Source organism: Saccopteryx leptura, chromosome 5 (genome assembly GCF_036850995.1).
Source record: "Saccopteryx leptura isolate mSacLep1 chromosome 5, mSacLep1_pri_phased_curated, whole genome shotgun sequence".
Taxonomy (NCBI): domain Eukaryota; kingdom Metazoa; phylum Chordata; class Mammalia; order Chiroptera; family Emballonuridae; genus Saccopteryx; species Saccopteryx leptura.
This window is the reverse complement of record NC_089507.1, coordinates 142069211-142091781: the sequence shown is the minus strand read 5'-3', so window position 1 is coordinate 142091781 and position 22571 is coordinate 142069211. Positions and strand designations below refer to the sequence as shown.

The window sequence follows — 22571 nt, the reverse complement described above, 5'->3', positions numbered from 1 at the left end:
AATTATTTGACCAACAACGACCCACACAATTGGCACTCGTGACCCACCCATCTCTAAAGACGTGCCCAGGCCTAAGCACAGTCCCAGATGCCCATGTAACCCACACCATTCCTGTGGACATCGGCGTGGACCAGCCTCCTCCACTTAAAGGAAATAAAGTCACATTGGGGGTCTTTCTGTGCAACCACTTTCCCCGTGTTGTCCTATAGCCTGCTGGATCTAAAAAAAAAAAAAAAAAAGAAAAGAAAGAAAAAACAAAACAAAAAAACAGACCCCAGCCTCTAAGTGCTAAATTTTTCATTGATTTGGACATACACTTCAAAAGAGAGCTTTTCCAGGTGTGACCAATGAAATGTGTGTGAATTCGGGGGGGGGGGGTGAAATGACACCATCCACCTCACTTTCCCTCTTTTACTGTTGCTTCTGCTTGTGGCTCTATAGTCCCCTCCGGGAGATGTCTACACTCGACCTACGAACAGCCTCCGCGCCCTGGAATCTCATCATGGTGGTTAAAACTGACGGGGACCCCCTCCAAGGGCTCTGCCCCACACCTTGTGAGAACAAGTGTGGGAGACACACTGTGCCGTCTTCCCCAGATGGCTCCCGACATGGTCCAGCAGCGTTACAGAAGAAGGAAGTCCACACTCAGAAAATGTAGAATAACAAACCTTCCAAGTCGTCTGACGAGAATTATCTGAAGAAAAAGAGATGGAAAAGGTATGCTAGATTTCTGGTGACCTGAAGGCTGATCGAAGACTCTCCCCTATTTTTTTTTTTTTTTTTTGGTGTATTTGTCCCCATCTCTTGTGGAGTAAACAGCATTTGCTGAGCCCAATGACACTCTCCCCTGGTGATAAGAGTCCGCTATTATCTTGAACACCAAGGATGGCCGCGTTGAGCCTGAAGGTAAAGAGAATATTCCTGGAAAACGAGTGTTGCCACCACTGAACCTTAAGGTTGCTTCTCCTTCTTAAAAGGATATAGGAGGAAAATAAAAAAGAGCCTGTCTTGGGGGGGGGGGGGGGGGCTGAGTATCCAGGGTTTGCCTGTTTAATTTTTTTAAAAACATATTATTTTTTAGCTCTTTCTTTTCTGCCGTCCACCTCTCCTCCTTGCCTCCCATCCAGAGCAGCCCGCGTTCAGGTTGTTCACAGTGAGTTCTTCCTCTCACAGCGACTCCCGGTTTTTAGACCTGGAAAATGTAATTTGGGTTAAAACTCAATGGGGAGTCGCTGGCTGGCGGATGGGTTGCCGTGGTGATGGGCCAGGGAGGGGATGCATGGTTGGCGGGATTTGGGTATTTGCAGAGCCTCCAGGCTAGGCTTTGTCTCAGCACCAGCTGGTGAGCCTCCTCTTTCCACCCCCACCCTCCACCCACTGCCTCCCTGAATCACTGCCCAGTGCTGAGATTAGCGCTGACCAGAGGGCACTTCCTGGGGTGTCGGCCTGCAGGCCCGCATGCCTTCTTGCTTGTGGAACCTCGAATCTGCCTGGGGACGAAGAGTGGCCATGTGTGCTTCCTACGACAGACAGGTTGTGCCCTTCCAAGCTGCGGAGGGGGCATCTCAACGAGTCTAAGCTAAACATAGTCATGTTGTGTCCCTGCCCGGGGAACTGGTTGGCTAGGCCGTGGTGGGGGGCAGTTCTGGCCAATGACAATGGGAGGAAGCATGCCAGGGGCACCTGAGACCGACCGTGTTCCCTACGAATAGGAGTGGACAGGTAAGGGGATGCTCATCTGCGACTCCAGATGTAGGAGTCTGAGGATTTGATGCTTAGAACTGCAGATTACATTTCACAAGCGTGCTGGGGAAGCCAAGAGCTTACAAGGAGGGAAAGCCAGAGGTGGGTAGCACCGAGGTGCCCAGTTAACCACCTGTGGACACACTGCCACGTGGGAATACACTATTCCCCCCAGAATTTATACGTTGAAGTCCTGCCCCTTTCTACCTAACGAAATAATCCTATATGGGATAAGGTCTTCAAACAGATCATGAAGTTAAAATCTCTGTCTTGCTGTCTATCACATGACACTCTCCCTGTATGCCTACATGTCACCTCCCACTCTGGGCATCTATCGATCTCTGAGCCTCTCCTCTTTTTATAAGGACGCCAGTCATATTGATTAGGTTCTCCATTTTAATGTGACTATCTGCAAAGACCCTCTCTAGATAAGATCGCATTCACAGGTACCGGGGGTGAGGACAAACTCATACTTTTTGGGGGGAGGGGGACACAATTCCATCCTTATTGGAAAGGGAGGGAGAGAGGGAGGGGAGAAGCCACAAAACCTGGGGGCTTGTGAAGCTGAGATTTGCTCCCTAACCCCAAGCTGCTCCCTGTGCCCACCTGGTTGGCATGCACCCCCATTTGAGGCTCTAGGCTACTCCTGCAATACCCTGTCCTGAAGGGGACCCAGGTGTGGCAGCCTCAGACTCCTGATCAAGTACCTCTGAGGCTGTGTGACCTGGCTCTACGTCTTAACTTCTTCCAGGGTTGAGTCTGGTGGTCACCTGTACTTGTAGCCAGAGGACCAACTACTGTGTGAGGTCTTTACATCATACTGGCTCCGGTTCACATCAATGCGTTCTCTGACCCCCAAGTCAGCTGATTCCCCCCTGGGCTGTGACTTCTTCTACCTGATCATCCCCATGAAGACAGCAGGTGCTTAAGCACTGGGGCCATTCGCCAACCTCTTGGGCATGTGTGGAGCAGGGGTTGGGGTGGGAGGGGTGCCCCGATTGTGTGTAAACAAACTCATACCAAGGTGGGTTCAGGCCACCTGTGTGATGTCCTTGACGGCAGGGCTGGAAGGAGATGTGCATACAATCTGCCCCTCTGAGCCTCTGTGCATCCCCGGGGGACCATCCAAATCTCCCGTGACACCCACTGCCATCTCCTCTCCATTTCCACGTCTCAGAGAGAAAGTCAGAGACATAGAGACATAGAGACTGAGAGGTGAAGGGAGGAGGCAGACAGGCGGCAGAAGTGGGGGGTGGCCCAGCAGGGAGGAGGGCTCACCCCCACCCCTGGCAGACAACATGACCCGCCAACCCCCCAGGAGGCCCCACTGCTCTGCCTGCTCTAATAAACTCGAAACTCCAGTGACTGGAGTGAAGATTTCAGATTAACATTTAAATTAATACCGGACTAGAAGAAGTCTGGAGGCCTGGTAGCTCTCTACAGTGACTCTGTTAACTTGTTCTGTGACCTGGGGCAGAAATTTAAAATGATCTTTTCTCATCAAGCCTCCTCCCCCGCTACCACCTCCCACCCCCTCACCCCTGCCTCCATGGGGAGGTCAAGGAGGCAGACCAGGTAGCAGACCTTCCATATGGGTGGGGTCAGCTTTTCACCTGAGATGTTCCACTGGGCCAGTGACTATGGTCCCTCTTCTCCCCTTGGGGGCTAGGACAGCAGGAAGCTGGTGCCAGAGAAGAAAAAGGCAAGTCCCCCCCCCCCCCAACGACCAACCTAACCACCAAAGAAGTTTGGGGACATTGATGACACTGTCATCAATGGTCACCACAGGGGGAGCCTCGCCGAGGAGCCCTCCATTGCTGACCTGGTGCTCAGAAAGCTGGGGGCTGAGCCCATGGGACCCCCAGACCACACCCACTGCCGGCCCTCCAGCCTCAGGGGCTCCAGAGAGATCAGAGCTCATGAGATGCACCAGGGTCTGGGACACAGGTCAGCAGACTCAGCAGAGAGCTGCTCAGACCCAGGTTTCCAGGCAGGTCACCAGATCAAGTCAGGGATCCCAAGAACCTGAGCTCTTCCAAAGGAGGACAGTGGGGAAGGGACCTTCTGAGGGGCTGCATGCAGGTTGTAGGTGCTTTACAGACTCTTGTCCTCCCTGGGACAGGGACAGGGCTCAGCAGAGAGCAGCTGGACAAGAGCACAGAGCCGCCCAGCCCCCTGGTGGTACCCTGAAACCCTGAACACCAGTCTGCCCTCCCCTTTCAGGTCAGCGCAGCCCTGGGGCCAAAGCGGCCATGGCTCCTCACACCAACGCTCCCTTCTCTGCTTCTGAGGGACCTGTTCCCACAGTCTTCCCTCTTGTGGAACAGGAGTCAAGGATTTCAGGAACCTCCAGAAAGTCACGCCCCTCCCTCCTCCCACACCTGTCTGGCCTGGACACAGGCCCACACTCTTGTCTATCTGCAAGGACTGGAAATGGCTTTCAGTTTGCAGTGGTCACCTCTGCTTTCCCCTCAAGAGATCTCAGCAAGCCCTGAGATGGCCCTGACAAGTACTCTGCCACTCAGCCCAGCCCGAACCGGTGGGCTTCCCATGGCTAGTTGGGGCCGACAGGGGGGCATCTTACCTGATTCCAACCCTGGGGCAGAGGACTCCAGTGGTCTAAGGCATCCAGTAAACTGAACAGAGCCATGCTGAGCAGTCTCATGGGGGGGGGGGGAACTCCCTGTCCAGGTGGGCATTGTTCACTGGCCCTTGCTCGCTGTGCCTGGTCCTGGTGGCCCCAGCTGAGCTCCATTCAGGCTCTCTGTTTAGGAAATTTCCAGAATAGGTGGTTATACAGCAATTCTATGGCCATGGCCGGCTCTGAGGCACTGGTAAGGAAGTAGGTTCTCCAAACATGTGAGTACACATTCCTTTACTGGGAATGAGGACTGGGTGCCCCTTGTCGGACTCACCATTCCCTCATAGGTCATCACGTGACTGACTACAGCTCATACTGATCAGGAGCCATTCAGCCAGTAAGGGATGGAGTCAAAACAACCACCGGCGCTTGTCCCATCCTGGGCCTGAGCCCATGATCCAGGTGCTGAAATGGTGGTCAGACTACTGACCTCTGTGGACACACTCCTGGGCATGAACTGGGTACCTGGGGAGAGAGAGCTGGGGCGGGTTGTACATACCTGGAAGGCAGGGAGTTGTCAGCAGCTCTTGCAGTGATTTTTTGTGTGTGTATTTTTCTGAAGCCGGAAACGGGGAGAGACAGTTAGACAGACTCCCGCATGCGCCTGACTGGGATCCACCCGGCATGCCCACCAGGGGGCGATGCTCTGCCCATCTGGGGTGTTGCTCTGTTGCGGCCAGAGCCATTCTAGCGCTTGAGGCGGAGGCCGTAGAGCCATCCTCAGCTCCCGGGCCAACTTTGCTCCAATGGAGCCTTGGCTGTGGGAGGGGAAGAGAGAGATAGAGAGAAAGGAGAGGGGGGAGGGGGGAGAAGCAGATGGTTGTTTCTCCTGTGTGCCCTGGCCGGGAATCAAACCTGGGACTTCCACACGCCAGGCCAATGCTCTACCACTGAGCCAACCGTCTTGCAGTGATTTTGATTGACCTTTTTGTCACCAGTGAGGCCTGAACCATCAGCCACCGAGTTCTGATGTATAATTAGGAAGTGGCACTAAAGGTCAGGGTCAGGTCAGCAGTCCCGAATTCCAATTCTGGGCATGTCAGGGTGATGCCGTTCTCACAAAAGAGCTCTGAAATGCAGTGGTTGGGGGAGGCAGACCACGTGAACATACATCTCAGTTACACCCCGACGGTCCGTCATCTACAGTCAGGGGATGAGACAGCAAGTCCCAAATCAGCTTCCCGTTGAGCATTCTCAGCTGGGCCACGAGGCCTGGGAAGAGGGGGCAAGATCAGCCTCACGCGTGGCCCACAAGAGCTGAGTTTTAGACGTCCCGGCGATTTCAAACCCAGTGAAAGTATATCTTCAGGAGCAGGGACTCCTTGGGTATAATTAAGGCAACTCAGTGGGTGCTGGGATCTCTGAGAGACACAGAGCATGGGACTCAGTTCTTTGAAAAAGCCAATTTTTGATTGAAAAAGTAAAACATACTCGGTTTAAAGAAACACAAAGGCCACAGAAGAGAGGGTTGTGCCCAGAAGACTGGTCTCCCCCCCCATCCAATTCTCTTTGAAAGCCGCCCATTTCTGCTGGTACGGAGGCAGAAACGTGCGTGCCGTGCGGAGAAGGACAAGAGGGAGGAGGACAAGAGTCCGTCGGTTTCCCCCGAGGACCCCAGACCGGCGGAGGTTGCTAGTCGAGAGAGCCCTGCGTCTGGAGGTAACAGATGCTTTGTACCTTGTTCAGCCTTCAGGGCCCTGTGGGAGGAGGAGGAGCACGCTGTCACCCAGGCTCAGAGGACACAGATCCAGGTGGGCTCCTTCCGAATAAATCCTGATGGGGCGCAGGAGAGGAGAAAGGTATATCACAGGAAGGAAATTCTGTGTCAATGTATAATTGCGGATATGGGCAATTACCAACCATTTATCCAAACAGCAGTTGGTCTTAATCTTCTAACCTTTCTCTTGTTCAGGGTATCAGCTCTAAATTGCTTCTGAGTCCTGGGGGACCCAAAGTAATCTTTACGCTTGAAATTGAAGTATCTCTCCCAGCACCTAAATTTTGTGTCTCGTCAAATCGGAAGACGTTTCGGAACTATTGTTCATCAGAATAAATAAATAAATAAAAAGCCCTTCATGGTTCTTGGGCGAGGCCAGCAGGGTGCCCAGTGTGGGCCACAGGGGCTGCTCAGAGGTGCTCAAAGGCTGAGCACCTACCCCCTAAGCTCCCCGCCAAGATCTGCAGAGATTTCTTGGGAGGTCAGGATGCAAGTTGCATCTCTGAGACAGATGCCAGGTCCCATGTCCTTCTTGGGGGACAGAAGGATTGTCTTCCTCTATGGGGACAGAACAGAGAGGGGCCCACCCCTGAGCATCTGATGGTGGGAGGCTTGGGGGACAGGTCTGAAACGTAAAAAGGTAAATTCGAGCTCCGGTCTCCTCCCTCCATCACCCAGCACGCGGGTGCTAAGTGCTCAGAACAGGTAGGCTGATGTTGAAGTCATCCTAAGCAAAACATCACGGGGAACATTGTCCCATGACTTCCCCTCCCTCCCTCACTCAGAGCTAAGCAGAAACTGGTTTTGGGTTTCTTCCTGTTTTGTCGCGGCACGACCCCTCTCCCCACATTTTATAGCAAATCATCGAGGCAAGCTGTTGACTCTCCCACCTCTCTCTGGAATCATGTGCCCTTTGAAAGGAATGGGAGTGAGCAGACCAAGTGGGATGTTTTAGTTTGTCTGAGTTAGGAGGGTGTGAAGGACGTTCCTCTCCACGGCAGCGGCATCAGAAGAGGAGGGTGGGAGCTCAGGGGTCTCTCTGGGGCTCATCGCCTCTCAAAGTCACACAGACCATTGAAATCGCTTGTTCAGACAATTTCCTCGGAAGGATGGTGAGGAGTCCTGACAGTTGGGCTCCGTCCTGACCTTTCTCCCCCGCCCCCGGGGTCTTTGTGGTCACGGTGACCCTCAGGGAAGAAGTAGCCTTGGCCCCTGACCCCAGCTGTGAAGCCCCAAGGTCAGGCAGGGCCTGCGAGGATGGGTGTGCCGGCCAACACAGCTTCCACAGGGAGTGGAGTGTTGATCGTACAAACTGGTTAAAATGTGGGCTGTCTGCCCTTCTCTGTTTATGCACCGGACCAGGAGGGAGGAAGAAGACGTTTTTCTCTAGAGGATTCAAGGGCGAGAGAGGGTCACGGATGGAAGGAGTGGGCGGGGATAGGACATGGGTTCCTGAGGAAGGCGTAAGGGGAAGGAAACGGGGGTCCTTTCTTGAAAACCTGCTGTAGGGACAGGCAACCCCTTTTTAAAAAGATTTTATTTATTCACTTTTATTAGAGAGAGAGGAGAGAGAAAGAGAGAGAGAGAACAGGGAGAGGAGCTGGAAGCATCAACTCCCATATGTGCCTTGACCAGGCAAGCCTGGGATTTCAAACCAGCAACCTCAGCATTCTAGGTTGATGCTTTATCCACTGTGCCACCACAGGTCAGGCAGGATGGGCAGCCTTTCAGTAACTTTGCAGACCAATCAGCCAAGTAAAAATGATGCTTGTTTTCAGATGAGCCCATGCAGAGCTGGCGGACATCCACGCAGAGGCTAGGCCGCTGCAGGCCCAGGCCCTTCGTCCTCGGCTTTGAGGTGGGGCCAGAGGTCAGTTCTCCTGCCTCTGGCCAAGTCACAGCCAAGCGGCCACAATGGCTTCTGCTCTTTAAAGAGCCCAGGGTCCTCCCCAGTAAACCACTGAATGTCTGGCTTTCCCGCCTCTCAGAAAACCCTCCCCTGCTGTGATTCAAACATATGGCCTTGTGTTCTTGGGCCAGCAGGCTGCCCAGCCAAACTTGAAATGCAGAGTTGGGTGGCAGCATAAAGTCGGGGCCTTGAACTGCCTGTCCTGGCCTGGGGCCAGGCGGGTCTGCCCATGGAGTTTGATCTGGAGACACCTCTGTCCTTCTGCTGTGAGCTCCAGGGTGCGCATACTTCGCAGGGTAGTCAGGAGACAAAAGAAACACGTGGTTTGGGATGGCTGCCCGGCTGGAGAGGCCTTCGATGCCAGGGGCATTTCCTGCATCCCAGCGACATGGCCAGCCAGAGGGGACAACATACATCTTCCTCCTCAATTCTGCTTCTTTCTTTTCCTTGTCTGTTCTGTTTCCCCTGGGGATGGAAGGAAACACTGATCTGTGCATGCACTGTGTCCTCAGAGCTGAGCGGCCACCCTCCTGTGTCTATGCAGGGCCATTCCCACCATGTCTGCCGGGCAAAGTGGACAGAAGGGACCTGGTGACCAGCTGCACGGGGCTGGGTCTTGCTTGGTGAGGAGATTCAAGGGGGGTCCTATTGCATATTCTGCCCTTTGCAGTGGCCGCTGTCCCAGCTGCTGGGTCCCTCACCCCGGGGAATGTGGGCTTGGAAGGACACAAGTAGGAGTGGGAACAGATGCCCAAGGGACCCACATGCCCTCCAATCAGCATGTGGATTCTATTGTCCCTGTTGGCAGAAGTGCCCTGTGACTGTGGGCTCCTGCCTCACCTCCTATCCCTCATATTTCTCTCTCTCTGTCTGTCTTTCTCTTTTTTCCTTGAGTGTTTTCTCCCTATCCATACTCGGATATGAGCAGCACTGTGGCCTGTTGAGAAATCTCTAGGCCAGTTCCCTTCCCTGCTTCCTGGCAGGGGGAGTCCAGGGGTCAGAAAGCCTGGGGGAACCCCGGCGGCACGCAGAGACCCCCAGGGGTCGGGGAGCTGCAAGCCCAAACTGCATGCAGGACTGCCAAATTCTTCTTCACATGAGGCTGGGGTCTCACCCATCCTACAAACCCCTGTCGGCCCCTCACCCTTGCTAGAAGAGACAACTCCTGAATGCCAGGACCAGCCCAGGGCTGTGTGCAGATCTGCACCCCAAGCTATAACTGCTCTCTGTAGCCAAATCCTCTTCCTTCTCAGCCTGAGAGGGTTCCAGAGAGGCCAGGGTGAAAATGCAAGGCTGAGGGCAAGTGTTTCCATGCTGTGTGTTTGTGTGTGTGTGTGCAATTGTGCATGGGTGTGTGTGCATGTGCATGTGCGCACACAGGCAACCAGGAAACTGTGGCCTCGGAGAAAGGCACATTTGTTCTGGTAACTGTTGCCACTGGCTGCCTGCGGCCCTGGTGGCACTACGATGGATGGTCTTCATGGGGGCTCGGTGCTATTCCTGAAGGGGCCAGCAGGGGGACCTTTCCCCCCAGGGCTCCAGTCCTGGCCAGAGACTCAACAAGGGGTTAAGCCCCCTCTCCCACACCTAACCACAGGGATGAAAAATTCATGCAGTCCCCAGGGGACATGGAGAGGAGGGGTGAGCAAAATTAAAAGGGAGAGAGATTATTTTTCTTTTAATTAATTTATTTATTTTGTGACAGAGACAGAGAGAGTAACAGAGTGGAAGGGAGAGAGATGAGAAGCATCAACTCCTCGCTGCGGCACCTTAGTTTCTCAGCGATTGCTTATGTGCCTTGACCAGGGGGCCACAGCAGACCGAGTGACCCCCTGCTCAGACCAGATGAGCCCACACTCAAACTGGCAACATTGGAGCCTCAAACCGGGGTCCTCCACGTCCCAGTCCGACGCTCCATCCACTGCGCCACTGCCCGGTCAGACAGGAGGGAGATTATTTTTAATCCTCTTGGTGGGTGTTGGGACAATGAAGGAAGAACAACCCCAGGAAGTCTGTCCCGTTGGCTTGAGTGAGGCATGAAGGACTGACAGCCACCAGGTCAACGAGAAAGCGTACTGACCCCATCAAGATTGCTTTTGTGGTCAGAGGTGCTCAGGTTGTCCTAATGCTTGACACAGGGGCCAGGGTAGGGTGGAGCTGACATCAGCTCTGCCTGCCTCAGACAAGAAACAAGCTGAGAGTCCTGACGGCACCGGTGAGGGTCCCCATGCTCCTCATCGGGTCCTCACGCCTGGGCTTCTCTCTGCCTAGCTGTGAGCTGGGCTGTCTGCGGCCTCACTTACCCCCTCATCCAGGGCCTACACCTAAGAATGAAGCAAACAAACACTAGCTTTGCTTTAGGAATACTTCCGGAAAATGGCCCCGGCCACATTTCCCCTCCCTCTCTGATTAAGGAGAGTGTTCCAGGGTTGAATACAGAGTATTTCACTCGTTTGCCGACTAAAGGCATGTAAGGTTCTGAGGTGGACAGTCGGGGGGCTGAGAGGCACATGGACCTTGGACTAGGGGGCATAGCGGGTCAGGGGGTGTTTGCATAAGGCAAAGCCAGACACCCTGTTTCCATAGTCACTGTACCTGGTGTGTGCGCCAGTGGCCAGCTCCCTGCCACATTGCTCTGGTGGTTTATTCTCAGTCCCTCTCGTGGCAGCACCAGGTCCCTAGGGGTGTCCTGCCATCCTTTATCTGTAAGTAAGCACAACAGGATGGAGAGCCATCGGAGAATGGTGGGCGGTTACTGAGTGATAGAAGTGACATTTTGCGTACTCTGTGTTCTGAGGACAGACTGAGGTGGGCGATAGAGGAGGAAATGGATTTTCATAACTGATCCATGAGATGAACATTGTTCATGACGTTCCCCCAAGGCCACCGAGCACCAGGAGGAAGCACACGCTTGCAGTCAGACGGAAAGGCACTCTGTTGGCCCGGCAAGCTTCCCACTTTTGTGGTAGGGGGTCATCTTGTAGGGATAGCGTGGAATTTTTTTTTTGTAATGCAAACTCTCTGCAGTCGGATTAAAAAATTTTTATTTATCTATTCATTTTTAGAGAGTACAGAGAAAGAGAGAGAGGGAGGGGGAGCAGGAAGCATCAACTCCTGTATGTGCCTTGACCAGGGAAGCCCAGGATTTCGAACCGGTGACCTCAGCGTTCCAGGTTGACGCTTTATCCACTGGACCACCACAGGACAGGCTGCCATTGGATTTAAGGGGGAAAATTCCAACTACCATAGCCCTGGCCAGTAGTCAGATGGGTTAGAGTGTCATCCTGATACGCTAAGATTGTGGGTTTGATCTCCAGTCAGGGCACAGACAATAATAACCAATTAATACATAAATTGGTTTATGTATTAATAAAGTGGAACCACAAATCCATGTTAAAAAGAAAGAAAGAAATTCCAGCAGCCTTTTTAGGAGGAGAAGGTCGGTGACATAATATAAAGCATTGCTACATAAAGGTGTCCTGGCTCCAAAACTGTGAAGAATTCCTTTCAAAGAACAATGTAAGAAAAAACAACGGCCCATAGAAAGAAACAGCCCTCAGGACTGTCCACCCCTCTGACTCTTCTTCTGCGAGTGCACAGAGGAAACGTTATTTGTTATAAAGCAGCTATTCCAAAAACAATCCGGCTGAACTTTCAGGAACCAGTGGTTTTGTTTTTTTCTTCCCCAAAAGTTCAGTCTCGTTTTCACTTCCGGTGTCTCCTGCGGGACGCAGAACTGAGCAAACACCTTTGTGTCTTTTGGAACCGACGTTGACACACACACACAGAGCCTGTTTTGTTTGCTCATGCTGTGGTCCAGACTCCACACTGGCTGGCTCAGTTCTCACCCTTTAACATACAATTCACAGCAGGAGAGAAGGGGCGCTGACTGTGAGGAGGCCACTGACCTCTCTGAGGCCCTTTCTAAAGGTTTCGGGCATCTGAGGCGAATAGCATTGATGGCTCAAGGCTCTGACTTCCAGGGAAGTGACCAGGCGGAACCCTCTTTCAGCACTCCCTGAGGCGTCTCCCTGGAACTCTGTCCCTGCAGCCAGCACCCACTGGCCAGACATCCTGGCTGGGAGGTCCTGCGGGAGTCCGCTTGCTGGATTGAGTTCCCCAAGGCTCTGCTGAGCAGGCTGTAGGACACAGAAATATGAAGAATGAATTGTGCCATCTCTGGACAGGGGGAGCACATTTCCATCGGGCATAGAAGCGACCCATCCTAGAGTGCAGAGGGACAGGATGGGAGAGGCAGCCTGCTAGAAACATGGGCCAGGCAGTGGAGGGCCAGGCAGCTTGACATCGAGGTGCTGTCCGAGCACGCTGTCTCTGAAGTCTCCAGTGTCTGGTGGCTTGTCACTGCCTCATCTCCCTTGTATGGGCCTCTGAATCTGCAGACCTTCTTATCGAATGACACTTACCTTCTTCAGTGTTTGGGTCAGGGTTTGGGGAATGGGGAAGTTCTTATTCATGATGTTCAAGTGTCGGATTTGAACTTCCCTTTGTTCCCATTCCAACATGACCTCCACGTTGGTGACAGCAGCCAAGTCCCCACCAGCAGAGCTTAATGTGTGATGAAGAAATACAGGAGACTCACAAGTGACAGAACCAGCATGTCAGAGCTGCGTGTGCCCACCTGTCTGAGTTCCAGCTGGTCCGGCCCCAGACCTGGCCCCCGAGGGGTCCTGCAGGCCAACAAAAGGAAACATTGGTATGGACAAAGGTCCCCTTGTGACGCTTTTGTTCTCCAATTGACGACACTTACAGAAAGAGGGCCTTATGCCCCTGCCCACTGTTGAAGTCAAGTGAAACAAGAACTAGGCTCTTCGGGCTTGTCTTGTGGCCCTTCTTCCAGAAACTTCCAGAAACATCAGAGGGAAGGAGGCCTCTCCAGCTATGTTGAACTGAACTGTCCAAGTTTGGACTGTCTGGGTGCTCTGCTCTCACTTATATGTGAAAATGGAGAGTGAAGGGTCATCTCTAATATTTGAAAGGCTTAGTGGATCCCACTGAAATGATTATATATTTAGTTCTCAAGGTACCACATCCCCGACGACACAAGGAAAGATCCAAGTTCTGTGTGTGTGTGTGTGTGTGTGTGTGTGTGTGTGTGTGTGTGTGTGTTTCTGAAGTTAGATGTGGGGAGGCAGAGACAGACTCCTGCATGCACCAGACAGGGATCCACCCATCATGCCCACTAGGGGGCGATGCTCTGCCCATCTGGGGCATTTCTCCGATGCAACCAGAGCCATTCTAGTGCCTGAGGTGAATGCCATAGAGCCGTCTTCAGAGCCTGGTCAACTTGGTCCAGTGGAGCCTTGGCTGCAGGAGAGGAAGAGAGAGATAGAGAGAAAGGAGAGGGGGAGGGGTGGAGAAACAGATGGGTGCTTCTCCTGTGTGCCCTGGCCAGGAATTGAGTCCAGGACATCTACATGCTGGGCCGACGCTCTACCACTGAGCCAAGCAGCTGGGGCCAAGATCGAAGTTCTTGATGAAAGAAGTCCAATGCTGCTGCCCAGAAGCTGGGTCCCCATGGGATCCTTGGATCCCCAGGCCATGGGCTCACAGGGGGGCCAGGAGTCCCCGTGGGCTTTGAGCAAATTCCAGGGGGGATATAGGTCAGTTTAAGGGACACTCCTGGGTCTGATGGCTCTATTATGGGTTTTCAAATTTTTTCTTCATTAAAAATTTTAAATTACTACCCTGGCCAGATGTCTCAGAGGATAGAACGTCATCCTGGAGAGCTGAGGTCCCGGATTTGATCCCCGGTCAGGGGACTATGAGAAGCAATCAATGTGCTCCTAACTAAAAATAAAACAGCTAAGTAGAGCAATGAGTTGATGCTTCTCTCTCTCTCTCTCTCTTTCTCACAAATCAATGGAAAAACTAAAAAAAAAAAAGCAATTTTTTTTTAAAATTCCCAAAGTAACATGGCAATTTTAACTAAAAATACACAGAGAAAAAGGTTTTAATCCAATCATCCCCCACCCTACCCCACCCCATCCCCGGCCCCTCAGAAAGCGACAATAAGAACACACCCTCCCCAGCCTCCTCCACGTTCACTCAGACTTGCATAAACACACACTCTCCTAATTTTATTTTTAGTTTCTGGATTTTCGTCATTTAAAACCATAGTAAAATCATGCTCTGACAGATGTGGAAACATTAAGCACACTTAAATGCTGTTTAAATGTGTTCCTGGTGCCACAGACTGAACTGCGTGTGTCCCACCCCAAGCCCCCGACTGTACCTTACCAGAGATGGCACGTAAGGAGGTGATTCAGGTTAAATGAGGTCAGGAGGGTGGAGCCTTCATCCGAAAGGACTGGTGTCCTCCTAAGAACTAGAACGACGTTTTGTTGGCTTTTTTACAAAGATGATGTTGCCACCAACTGAAAGGCAGACATGTCCCCTCCCACCACGTTTGGAACATCAGGAGAATCTTTGTACCTTTTTAGCGCAGGTGCTCCATTCTACAGTTTATTCTCATCATCTGTCTATAGTCGTTCCCCCCAACCCATGGTTTCAGTTACCTGTGATAAACAGTGGCCCACAAATGGTAAACAGGAAATTCCAGAAGGAAACAGTTGGTGGGTTCTAAGTCACATGACAAAATCTCGCACGGTCCCCTTCTGTCCCACCCATTTGTCTCCCAGTCCATTGCCTCCACCTGTAGCTGTTACCTGCCTCACCTTGGCGGCTGTCTTGGTCATCAGATAAGGTGACGGGCTGTGGGAGAGAGAGAGAGAAGAGGGCAAGTTCTGATGATTTTTACTACAGCCTATTGTTATCACTGCTCTATGTTATTTCTCGTGATTACTGTTAATCTCTTACTGTGCCTAACTTATGCATAAGAAAGAAACATAGTATATCTAGGGTTTGGTACTATCCACGGTTTGGGGCATCCACTGGGGTGTCTTGGCATGTATACCCCATGGGGAAGGGGGGAGTGTACATCTGCATCCCAAATTACATCTTTTATCTGCTACCCCAACCCCTATGCCACACAGCACAATAATTTGCCCGTAGCTCATTCTCAATTGAATGAATAAAAATAAATAAGTGTATGCTTGCTAGGTGTGTCACTTCTCTGATGGTTCTGCGAGAGGTTTGGACAAAATTTCCCCAATGTTGTGAAGACCTTAGGAAAGACCACGGAACATTGAAGAAGGAGGGGCCACCTATTAACTTCCTGGTGTGTCATTTGATGACACGATTGTGTCTGTGTGTTGGGCTCGTGTTGAGGAAGACTCGCAGGGCATCCACAAGCCTGTAGGGTCTGAGCTGGAGTTTCTAGATGAGACGCGGGCTGTGTGGCTCTGTGATCTGGTCCATCCTGTCTCCCCAGCAAGCAGCTTCAAGCCCTGTCCAGTCCCCTGGTCCAGAAGGAGAGCCTGTGATGGGTCTGTGTCCCTGGCACCGCCTTCTTCCCTTGGCTCTCTCACACATGCTGCTGTTCTCAGTGCCAGCCAGGGCTGTACTCAAAAACCAGTAACAGTGTCCACAACACAGAAGGAGGCACGATGTTCCAATTAAATCAAACATTCCGGTTAAGAGAGAGAAAACAGCGCCTTGGGCATCTGGGCTCACAGGAAGATGAGATGTTATTCTATCCTCGGGAGAAGAAAAAAACCAGGTGATTCCAAACCCTCGAACAGAAAAAAATAAAAAAGCAATGATCAGAGGGCATTAAGTGATAGGAGAAAAATGACAGATCAGAGTAGCTCAGCCCAGAACTAGGGTCCCTTGACCACAGGCTGGCCGCACCTGCGTTCCATTTTATCAATACGACGGAAAGGGGTGGTCGAAAGCAGTCTGTGCTGATGACCCCCTGGTGACAGGAGGAGGCCTGCTAGCTGCTCCCTAACTGAGCAAAGTCCTTCCACAGGCCCCAGAGGAGGATGGAGACTCCTCCAGGTGTCACCCGGACCTCAAAGGGAGAGATCTAAGCCCCTGCAGTGTGGCTGGAGCGTCCACACGGACAACCTGCCTCCAGCCCCAACAGGGACTGGGCCCGAGTTCCGTCCATGGGTTCTTCGTCTCTGGACCCAGACTTTGTGAAGCTTAAGGGTACTGTAACGGCTGTAACGGCACACCGGGCGTTTCGACAGAAACCAATTCTTCCAAGTTCAAGAAGCCAGGAATCCAGAACCAAGCTGTTGGCAGGGCTGCATCTTTCTCCGGGAACATCGACTCTCTGCCCCTCTCAGCTGCTGGAGGTGCTGGCGACCCTCAGCACTCCTTGGCTTAGAGATGTCTCCCCTCTCTTCTGCCTTCCGGCTGGGTTTCTGTACCTTGTGTTCGGGTTTTTAAGTGACAACGTCTTTTTTTTTTTTTTTTTTTTAGTGACAGGGACAGAGAGAGACAGAGAGAGGGACAGGTAGGGACAGACAGACAGGAAGAGAGAGATGAGAAGCATCAATTCTTCATTGCGGTATCTTAGTTGTTCATTGATTGCTTTTCTCATATGTGCCTTGACCGTGGGCCTTCAGCAGACTGAGTAACCCCTTGTTCGAGCCAGCGACCTTGGGCTCAAGCTGGTGAACCTTGCTCAAACCAGATGAGCCCGCGCTCAAGCTGACAACCGCGGGGTTTCGAACCTGGGTCCTCCACGTCCCAGTCCAACGCTCTATCCACTGTGCCACCGCCTGGTCAGGTGACACCGTCCTCTTGAACAAGGATCCACCTTATTTGAATATGACTCATGCCAACTCATTACATACACAGAGACCCTATTGTGAAATGAGGCCGCATTCCCAGATACCAGGGCTGAGATGTGGGGGACACAGTTGCTCCCGCTTTTTGGGGGGAGGGGGACACAGTTGGACCCACCACAGGCTCTTGAGTTGATGACTCCAGCTCTGTCTTTCTGATTCCCTGAGGCTGAGTGGGTTCATCTTCCTACCACCCGTTCTTGGTGGTGGGGGTCCCACAAAGGTGGGGTGACCAGCTTTCTGTTGTCCCCCCTATGTGTTCACAAGATGCTTTGTGGCTACAGCCTCAGGACCACCCCGTTGGGGCTGCACTTCCTCCTCGCAGAGAGTGCAGTGGCCACTGTGCCCTCTCCCTCCAGCTCCATGATAAAGGTGTTCAGGAAACCACCCAAACAAATGCTAACCAGCATGGCCCCTTGTGAACCACCTGCCCCACTGCTGACCCCAGGGGGTGCGCAGCTGAACCCCTGTCACCCCTTCCTCCTTGGCCCTGGAGTACATTTCCGGCACGTGCGACTCATTGTCACCCAGGCTGGCTCAGACCGTTTGGCAAGAACACTTCTGCAAGTGCGGAACAGTATTAGAGGCGGCGCGCATGTCTTAAACCTATAATGCAGTTTTGTAATTCTGCCACACTCGAAACAAGCTGTCAAAACTGTCTGGCATGACTTATCCTTAATAAATCCCTCGTCCTGTTAATTGCTCCTTATCCCACTGACTAAGAATTGTGTGAATCCACAAATCGGGTGCCGAATGGGGGGATAATGGGGACACAATCAGAGGGTTGGCACAGCTGCTCCCCCAGGGCGGAGAGCGTGGGGCCTGCCATGGCACCGCTTGGCCCCCACAGAGGGAGGCTGCGTTGAACGTGCTGAAGCATTGAACCTTTGGGGTGGGGAGAGGGACACATTGAATCTTCTTCTTTTTTTTTTTTTTTGTATTTTTCTGAAGTGAGAAGTGGGGAGGCAGAGAGACAGACTCCCTCATGCGCCTGACTGGGATCCACTGGCACGCCCACCAGGGACGATGCTCTGCCCATCTGGGGTGTTGCTCTGTTGCTGCTAGAGCCATTCTAGTGCCTGAGGCAGAGGCCACAGAGCCATCCTCAGCGCCTGGGCCAACTTTGCTCCAATGGAGCCTTGGCTGCGGGAGGAGAAGAGAGAGACAGAGAGGAAGGAGAGGGGGAGGGGTGGAGAAGCAGATGGGCGCTTCTCCTGTGTGCCCTGGCAGGGATTTGAACCCGGGACTTCCACATGCCTGGCCAATGCTCTACCACTGAGCCAACCAGCCAGGGCCACGTTGATTTCCCTTTTGAGAAAGATCACTAGGAGGAAAGACTGAGCTTCGTGAGACTAACCATTCTAGGAACAGTGTGGCTCTGGGGACACCTTTGGGGAAGGAGAGGCAGCAGACACGCAGCGGTGTGGACACAGGCTGATGGCTCTTGGGAGGACACCCCCAGCCTGGAAGGGGCTCCCCTTGGCCCCGATGCCCAGAGAAGGGCTTTAGCATCAGATGGACCTGGTCGATCTCCAGTTTCAGCTACAGACATGCTGTGACCTTGAGCAAAAGACCTGCTGGGAGCAGGACAGGAGACAGGCTGGGGTCCTTGCTACTTTGCAAGGCTGCACACTTATATTGTTTTCACATCAGCAGAGACAAGTCTTGATGAGGAGCAGAGGGGCTTTCACTGCAACCAAGTTGATTCACTGATAGTCTCTTTTCCTTTGCTACAGATATAGGTTGGGTTTGATCTTGGTCAGTCCTTACATTTTTCACACTTTTTTTGAGGCTAGAAAAAAAATGATACAGACCTGGAACCGAAGAGTCATTAGAAAGGTGAAGACAGCCCCAGCCAGGTAGCTCACTTAGTGGGAGTATTGTCCCAGAGCGCAGAGGTTGCCTATTTGATCCCAGGTCGGGGCACATAGAGGAACAGCTTGATGTTCCTCTCTCTCTCTCTCTCTCTCTCTCTCTCTCTCTCTCTCTCTTCCTGCCTCCCTCTGAATAAAAAATTTAATTAATTAAGTTAGGAAAGAAAGAAAGGTGAAGATACAGACAACTGTTTTTCTCTGGCGTAGGAGGGCCTGGTGTTCTCACACAGCAGGAGTTGATCAAGGACCCGCCCCACTCCGCACCCGAAGCTGTAATAGGTCTGGTCACTGCCCCCTCCCATGTTGAATGGGTCCAAACCGGATGTTTCTGAGACAAAGAAACTTCAGAACCAGGAGGAGAGGTGATCTTCCAGTGTTAAGTTTTTGCACTGCTTGGAGCAGGACCTGAATTCAGCGCAGCAGAGAAAACACTACTGTCTCCCCAACCCAACCCCTCTCACCCGAGCGTGCCTCCCTCCGTCCCACGGGCAGCAGGCACTGGCAGCCCCCCACACCCACCAGCCCTGAAGCCCCTCCTGACACCAGCTGGTCCAGCAGAGTCAGACATGGAACTCCACTTGACAGCCTGGTGCAGGGTCTGCAGAACGGGAAGAAGACCAGCAATCGCGTGAGAAGAATCACATCGCAGAGAATGATTTTTCTTTAGAGCACGCCAAGCCCTGTAACGTCATAAAAGATCTTCCTCTCAAGACAGGTGCCAGGGATATGCTGTGAGGCCCTGTCTGAAGGCATCCTTCGTGGCTTCTCTCAGCTTTCTCCAGGTAGCGATGAAAGATCTGGAAACATGTACTCTGAGCAATGGGTGTCGCCCTAAGCTGAGCACTTGTCAAGATCACGGGAGTGTCTGGCTCTCCCAAAGGTGCTGCCATGTGCGATTTGGGTCTGAGGACAGGCCATCTTTTTCAAATCGCAGCACCTTTTGTTTCTAAGGACAAGGCTTTGGATTGGCGCCCACGCTGAATGGCCCGTCCTCCAGCCCGTCCTCAGTGGTCATGTTCTCTCTCTGTCAAGCACAGCAGCAGAAAATAAAAAAGGCAGCCCAGGTAGCTAGCTGCCCATGTGTCGTTGTTATCACCACGATCATCGTCATCGGGAATCCAAACCACTCTGCTTGAACTTGTCAGCACACAGAATCTGACGTGGCAGGCCTGGGAGGCCACTGCCGCTGGTCCACAGACCACACTGTGAGCGCCAAGGGTTCCAGATGCCCGTCCTGGCCGCGTTCAGATTCTGAGGAGATGGGAAGGGAATGAGGGGGTGGCAGCGAGCACATCACAGGTAAACTTCTCAGGGCGCACTGCATGGAAGTGGCCGGGCTGCCTCACTTCTCGAACAGGCAAAGGGGTTCTTCTCCTCTCTGTCTAGCCCATCGTCGGTAAGACAACAGAGATCCATCTGTGGTCCTTACGTCTGCATCACTTTCAAGGTGGTTATGCACTGACACAGGTAGCCTTTCTCCAAGGTGATCTATTAATAACACTTCACATTTATCTGCTGCTACTTGACCCGATCGGTTACAGGGGAGGAGTTGATCTTTGCCCCGGTTTCACAGGTAAGGTCTCTGGAGTCACGGAGAGGCCACAGAATTTGAGGGTGATGCACGATGTGCATGGAGGTGTTGGGAGGCCCTGGGCAGGGCTGCCCTGCCCGACATGACACCTTGAAAGATGGAGGAGGTAGGCTCACCTCCACATGCACCAGCACGGACCAGTCTGCACTTGGCACCACTCAGTGGCCAGGGTCCCCGCCCTGTGACATAGGGGTCTCCAGCCCTCATCACCTCTTTGTAAATATTAGGTCTGATGGGCTCGAGTTGCCGCTAGCAAGGCTCCCAGACGAGGACTTCGTGGTCTGTGAGTGAAGTGGTGGTACGGGCAGCCAAGACCAGGTACCACAGACCAGGAGGCTTAAACAGCACAGGGTTTCAGAGTCCTGGAGACTGGAATTCCATGATCACGAGGTGGGCAGGCTCAGTTCCTCCTGAGGCCTCTCTCTCCTTGGTGTGTAGACAGCCGTCCTCTCCCTGTGTCCTCATGTGGTCATCCCTCAGTGTGTCTGTGTCCTAATCTTCTTTTCCTCTGAGGACACTGGTCAGATTGGATCAATGACTTCATGTGACCTTAATCACTTCTTTAAATGCCCTGTCTCTAAAGAAGGCCACATTCTGAGGTCCTGGGGCTTAGAGCTTCAACACAGACTTTTGGGGGGGACATAACTCACCCATAAGAGTGGCCCTGTCTGTCCTTTGGTGCAGGGAAATCAGATGTCCTAAGGCCTAGCAGGTTTGTTGCACCACTGGGTCCCAACCTTGGTCCTCCCTGGGTGCTTGCTAGGGCAAGAGACTCCTCGTGTGCCTCAGTTTCCTTGCTCAGCATGTGAGCAGTGCGCTGTGTGGTCTTCAAGATTCTTCCCAGTCCCACTCTCTGTGCTGTGTGTCCTCGTGTCCAATAGATGGAAGGATGTAGACAGCAGTGGCCAGTGTAATAACAGCCACAGAAGAAAGACTCTGAGGTCCAGGCCATAGTGAGACGGTCAACACCTGGGAAATGGACTTCAAAACAGTCACCCTAACCCACTCAAAACTATTTATCCAAATAAGGAAGCTTTATTCAAAAACAGATTTGTAACAAATATTTCAGAGAGGTCCTGTGGTAGCTCACAGCAGTAGGGACCAATCCTTGGGGTGAATTCTGCCCTGGGGGAGGGATGGGCATTCTGACACAACCACTATTGGTGTGCCTTCCTTCAGTGACTGGTCAGTAGATGGTCCCCAGCCTCCTGGACATGACTGAACACACTTATCCCAAGTGTGTGCTCTAGTCTGTATAAAAAAGGAGGGGGCACTCACACACGCATACACACACACTGACACATGCAGTCATACACATGGACATATGTACACACACACATGGACACACACAGAGACACACATATGTGCACATGGGCACACACAGGAACACAAGCATATGTGCATGCACGCACACACCTGGACATATACACACAGGAACACAAGAACGTGCACGGGCACACATATGCACAGGAACATGCATGCTCACACACATGCACACATGGACATGCTGTGAATACACACATATACTCATTCACACACACATAGCCATGCACTAGACTATTTCAGGTGTGAGGACAGTGAGGCTGTAGGGTCTGGGATAATTATTGGCCTTACTTTTTACTCCACTCTTTAGTTTCTTTTGGATTCTTAAAAAAAAATTTAAATCAAGTGAGTATGTTACTTTTTCTATTAAAAGCTGTTCTTATGGCCCTGGCCAGTTGGTTCAGCGGTAGAGCGTCGGCCTGGTGTGCGGGGGACCCGGGTTCGATTCCCGGCCAGGGCACATAGGAGAGGCGCCCATTTGCTTCTCCACCCCCCCCTTCCTCTCTGTCTCTCTCTTCCCCTCCCGCAGCCAAGGCTCCATTGGAGCAAAGATGGCCCGGGCGCTGGGAATGGCTCCTTGGCCTCTGCCCCAGGTGCTAGAGTGGCTCTGGTTGTGGCAGAGCTACGCCCCGGAGGGGCAGAGCATCGCCCCCTGGTGGGCGTGCCGGGTGGATCCCTGTCGGGCGCATGCGGGAGTCTGTCTGACTGTCTCTTCCCATTTCCAGCTTCAGAAAAATACAAAAAAAAAAAAGAAAGAAAGAAAAAAAAAAGCTGTTCTTAAAGAGCACGAGTGCTTTCTGGCCAGTGAGCACCAGCGTGTGCATGTTTCCACATCTGGGGAGATGGAACCCAGAGCCTCTTCGCTTCCGTCTGGCTCACCTGTCCCGTTCCCCTCCGAGACCCCTCACATCTCCTAAGGAGATCTGACCACTGGCCCATATGTCCACCCAGGGGAACATCGGAAAACTCCACAACAGCTTCCCAAATGTGACTTTTTATCTCTTCTTCTCTTTAGGGAAGGAAAGAGTTTTGCAGAGGTGGTTAGAAACAGGGCCA

At 52.5% G+C, this 22571-nt stretch overlaps 1 protein-coding gene across 1 annotated transcript in view; it reads right to left on the bottom strand.

Moving 5' to 3' along the window:
• The window catches only part of RBM33 (RNA binding motif protein 33), an 86782-nt gene extending 85605 nt beyond the window's left edge, over nucleotides 1-1177 (bottom strand). Inside the window, exon 1 of the mRNA XM_066385589.1 lies at nucleotides 1173-1177. The gene's annotated coding sequence lies outside the window, so the exon portion shown is untranslated. The remainder of the gene's footprint in view (nucleotides 1-1172) is intronic.
• Between the last annotated feature and the right edge of the window lie 21394 nt (nucleotides 1178-22571).